This window comes from Pelodiscus sinensis, chromosome 2, assembly GCF_052426305.1.
Source record: "Pelodiscus sinensis isolate ZL-2025 chromosome 2, ASM5242630v1, whole genome shotgun sequence".
Classification (NCBI taxonomy): domain Eukaryota; kingdom Metazoa; phylum Chordata; order Testudines; family Trionychidae; genus Pelodiscus; species Pelodiscus sinensis.
Window position 1 is genome coordinate 14,947,368 of NC_143053.1, and position 5,838 is coordinate 14,953,205.

Consider the following 5,838-nt stretch of genomic DNA (forward strand, 5'->3'; position numbering starts at 1 on the left):
GCACCAAATTTCAAAAGAACCCGCTATTCCAAAACATCCCTTTCTCCTCATGTAATGAAGTTTACAGAGATGTTGGAATAGCGAGCCTGAAATTACGGGCTTGCTGTTAAGACGCAGGATAGCTATTTCAGAATACTCCAGTATTCCAAAGTAGCATTACAGTGTAGACATAGCCAGGGGGAGTTTAGAACATTTGTATGCTCACTTGGTTTCTAACAAGTCAAGGACTCAATTCTGTGAGGTGTCGAGGCTAAGGTCCTGATCCAAAGTCACTCCAGTAATGTAGGTAGCATACCTATGAGCATAAGGGGAATCTTTAGAGTCCAGCACTCTCTTGTGTTGGCACCTTTCTATTGCCTTAAATGGGCTACGGATCACACCTTTGACTGGGATAAACCATCCTCAATTCTGTGGCTTGATCTTAAGTTTGCATTCTTGATTGTCTACGAGATAATGAGGGGTGACTTTGCAGTGTCTCATGCTAAGGGATAACAGACGTGGAACAATGGGCCTCTGGACTGGTCAGGAGTCAAGCTGCCTGGAGTGCAATGCAGGACTGAGGTCATGACTTGCACCTTTCTACGTCTACACTGCAGAGTTTTGGCGCAAAAACGATCATTTTTGCACAAAAACTCACAGAGCATCCACACTACATCGCATTTTTTGTGCAAGAAAAAGTACAGTAGATTATCAGAAGACAGGGTTTTTTTCACAAGAGTTATTCCCCTTTCTACTGCTGACACATGCTTTACACAGGCAAGGACAGAAGGTTTGTACACTCCAAACGCCGATGCTCTATTTTAACTCCTTCCTTGCCTAGACTCGGTGGAAATTGACTTGTGCAAATGATTGTGGGTTACCCACTGGGGTGAGTGCAAACTGGGAGTGAGTGAAGGAAAACACATGCCTTCTTACTCCCGACATGGCATGTTCGCTTTAGGTCTTGCTGGAATACTTCTCCAAACTCAATCATTTTTTTCAGCTGTAAAGAACTTTTAAAATACCCAGGATGACTCTCCTTTAACTGCAACTCTGAAGCAGCAATAAACTAACCAGGCAGCGCTGGATTGTCAGCCCTACCAAGAGGCAATGCAGGAACCAGACTGTGACCTTGGACATCACCGTCTGGTTCCTGCCGCCTGTTGCTCCAGGGAGTAATCTCTTCCAGCCCTTTTGCTCACTTGCACCTCTACATCAGCTCTGAAGTGTTGTATGGCATGTGGGGGTGGAGTCACAGCTCTGCCCAGGCCCAGCTAATCTGCATGTGAGAGGGACTAGCTGCCTGATGGCCTCTTTTTCCTTTGCACTGGGTCTAGTGATGTGAATAGTCTGCACGGGCATAAGGGGGAATCCTTGGAATCCAGTTGTCACCTGTAGTGGTATGCAGGATGGCTCAGACTGAGCCCTAAATGAAGAGTACCTGGCTTCCACCACAGCCTGCTTCTAATATTTTACAATAAGACAAAACGGGGGGAGGGGTATCTTGCATGGCCTGTAAAACATATGTTCAAAAATTCTGTTTTATGGAGCTGCTTTAAATTATTCATTTTTAATCCCTCCAGCCTGGAGGGGCCTCTAAAATGTTGACTAGGGAGAAACAATCTTCCCACTGTGGGGACTGCTATCAAGTACTAGATACTTAACTATACAGAAACAAAAGACAGGGTTATGCAGCACTTTAAAGACAAACAAGATGGTTTATTAGGTGATGAGCTTTGGTGGACCAGCCTTACTTCCTCAGATCAAATTGTGGAAGAAAATTGGCATGACCATACATACCAAAGTGATACAATCAAAAAAAGTGAACACATATAAAATAGACAAATCAGATCACTTTTTTTTATTGTATCCCTTCGGTATATATGGTCGTGCCAATTTTCTTCCACAGTTTGATCTGAGAAAGTGGGGCTGGCCCACGAAAGCTCATCACCTAATAAACCATCTTTTTAGTCTTTAAAGTGCTGCATAGTCCTGTCTTTTGTTTCAGCAAGACCAGACTAACACAGCTACATCTCTATTACTTAACTATACAGATCTCTTGACACCATCTCTTATTTTTAAACATAAAGCAAAGGGCCAGATCCCAGCTGGCGTAGCTCCATTGAAATTGATGGAGCTATTTCTATTTACCCCATCTGAAAATCTGGCTTGAAGTTCAGCACAGGCTATACTTTCTCCATGTAAGAAAAAAAAATCACAACATACATGGTTGGTACAAGCCACCTCATATTCACCGAGTTCTTGTAGAAATACTGTCAGTGGAATAAACCCTAGATTTCTTCCTAAAGACCAAATAAATGGGATTTGAACTGGGAAAACCAAAAGTGTAAGGAGGAGAAAGGGGAGCAGAGTTGATCTATGTAATATTTTGTTCTGCTGTCACTGCCATGGCATCTGTGAGTCAGAGAATATTTACCACGACAAATACACATTGTGGTGCACCAGCACAGTTGCTAGTAGCATTCAGTGATGTCATATCAGTGTATAATTGATGCAACACAGTGGAGAGAGAGGGCCCATACATCCACCCATCCATGAGGGGAGTTTGGTCAGACCCCCTGGCCACTTCCCCCAACATAACCCTCTTCCTATGGCAGTATAAACTCAGTGGGTATATCCACACTGCAGTCAGAGATGTGAATGCAGAATGTGTAGCCATACCTAAGTTAGCTTCGAAGTAGCCAGCTCTAATAACAGCGGTGAGGCAATGGCAGTGCACAGACTAGCCACCCGAGTACTCATCCAGAGTCTTGGGGTCGGAATGTTTAGTCTCTGTTGCTGCCCATGTTGAGGTGGCTTCATTGCTCTTATGATTTGAGATACCCAAGCTGGATCGGGTCTAGCTATGTCGTCTACAGATACTATCATCACACCTCTGGCTGCAGTGTAAACAGCCCCTAGGAGAGCAGAACAACTTCCTATTCTCTTTCTCATCAAGTGCTTGTGTTTGATCCTTGTTTCACTCACATTGGTGTGAATCAGTATCAGGTCCATTGAAGTCAATGGACCTATACTAAGAGGGTCTAGTGAAGTCAGTGGAGCTATACTAACACCACAGGGAGGATAATGTGTCTATGATAGCGTTTCAAAGAAGAAATGAATGTCTATTCTTGCCCACTTGGTGTTACGTCACCATCATCCACTGAGGTTTTCCTGCAAACTCTTCGCCTTCGTCTTAACACACAGTTTTCCTCCTACTTTCGTTGTGGGAAATATTTTCTTTGCTTGATTATAAGTTGCTGGGTGTAGGGGCCATGTTGTCTCCTATGCACTAAATCAGGGGTGAGGAACCGTTTTTGGGTCTGGAGCCACTGACCCACAGAAAAATTAGTCACAGAATCATAGAACCATAGAGCTGGAAGAGATCTCAGAAGGTCATCAAGTCCAACCCCCTGCCCTAGGCAGGCCCAAGCCCAACTAAATCAACCTAGCCAGGGCTTTGTCAAGCTGAGACTTAAACACCTCTAGGGATAGAGACTCCACTACTTCCCTAGGTAACCCATTCCAGTGCTTTACCACTCTCCTAGTGAAATAGTTTTTCCTAATATCCAACCTAGACCTCTCCCACCGCAACTTGAGACCATTGCTCCTTGTTCTGCCATCTGTCACTACTGAGAACAGCCTTTCTCCAGCCTCTTTGGAACCTCCCTTCGGGAAGCTGAAGGCTGCTATCAAATCCCCCCTCACTCTTCTCTTCTGCAGACTAAACAGACCCAACTCCCTCAGCCTCTCCTCGTAGGTCATATTCTCCAGCTCCCTATCATTTTGGTTGCCCTCTGCTGGACCCTCTCCAATGCGTCCACATCCTTTTTGTAGTGGGGGGCCCAGAACTGGACACAATACTCCAGATGTGGCCTCACAAGAGCCGAATAAAGGGGAATAATCACATCTCTGGATCTGCTGGCAATGCTCCTCCTAGCATGCTATTAGCCTTCTTGGCTACCAGGGCACACTGTTGACTCATGTCCAGCTTCTCATTCACTGTAATCCCTAGGTCCTTTTCTGCAGAACTGCTACTTAGCTGGTTGGTCCCCAGTCAAGGGCTACACACACATGAGAAACAAACAAAAAAACACCCCTCACCAGCATGAGCTCCCTAATGCTGGTGGGAGCCCTGAGCCTCAGGGGCCAGATCCAGGCAAGCCAGGGGCAGCCCCCAGGCCTTAGGTTCCCCACCACTGCAGTAAATAAATAACAGAAATAATAACACAACTTCAATAATACTATATGAGAAGAGTGGTATTTCAGATTCCCTCGTGTCAGATTTGTTACAGCGCTGGTTCTCCTTGGATCTCCAAAGGACCTTGTATCTCCCAGTTTCTAGTTCCACTGTGTGATCATCCATCAAATCTGTGTTTTATAAAATGAACAAAAAGAAAGAAAAGGAAAAAAAATGCTTTGCTGAGAGAATGTTAAGGATGTAGGAACAGATTATGGTGAACATCTCATTCCGGAGGTCTTTCTCTGTATTGCAGAGTCAGGTCTCTATGCTAATATACCAAAGCTCTCCATGAATTGCCTCCTGATACCAGAGGGAAAACCTCTCCCCTTCCTTTGGTCCCGACAATGGTGCTACACCAGAAGAATGACAGCCAAACAATGAAGGGAACCTCCTATTTAATTCAGGCTAGACTGTGCACTGTCTCCCACAAGAGATAATTATGATCATGACCTCACCACAGTCAGAACGAGCTTTACAATTAATTTCTTCCATTTAATTTTCCCTCAATAACTTCTTTACAAACAGACTCACTCACACTACACCCACTCACTCCCCCACAGTCACTAAGAAGCAAAGAAATCTTCACAAGGAACTAATCAAGCTAACTTCCCTGGAGGGGCAGAAGGAAGAAAATGAGGGGAGCACAAGAACTGAAGGAATAGCTCAGATCTGAGGTCCCACTGGTCCGCTGTTCTGCCTCTGAGAGCGGCCAGCACCAGCTGCTTCAGTGTTAATTAAGTGCAGAAAACTTTGCAGGAAGCAGATATGTGCTGATGTTGGCAGATATGAGCAATGTGCAGTGTTGTTGTCACTGTGTCCATCCCAGGACATTAGAGAGACAAGGAAGGAGAGGTAATATCTTCTGCGGGGGGGAGGGGAATCAACTTCTATTGGTGAGAGAGAGAAGTTTTCCAACTTCCACTCTTCTTCAGGTCTGGGAAATTTACTCAGCACTAAGCTACATTAGGGTATGTCTACACTAGCTCGTTAGTTTGAGCTAGGTAGGCAAACGAGGGCAACCGGAGTTGCAAATGAAGCCCAGGATTTAAATATCCCAGGTTTCATTGGCATGTTCCCGGGCACCGCCATTTTGAAATCCCCCTTAGTTCAAACTCCGTGCCCATGGCTACACGCGGCACGGAGTAGGTAGTTCAAATTAGAGATCCTAATTCAAACTACCTACTCCGTGCCGCGTGTAGCAGCGGGCACAGAGTTCGGACTAAGGGGGATTTAAAAATGGCAGCGCCCGGGAACATGCAAATGAAGCCCAGGATATTTAAATCCCGGGCTTCATTTGCAACTCCGGTTGTCCTCGTTTGCCTACCTAGCTCAAACTAACGAGCTAGTGTAGACATACCCTTAGAGAGTTTACTGTGTATGCTGTCTAATGTAGCTGCTTTAAGTGGATGTGCGAGTTCTCCCATTGACTTAATTACTCCAGCTACTTATGAGTGGGAGAAGCTCTCCTATTGACAGAGCGTGGTCCACACCAGCACTTATGTCAGTGTAATTTATATAACTCAGGGGTGCTTTATTTACATCTCTAAGGGTACGTCTACACTACAGCGCTAGTTCGAACTAACTTAGTTCGAATTAGTTAATTCGAACTAAGCTAG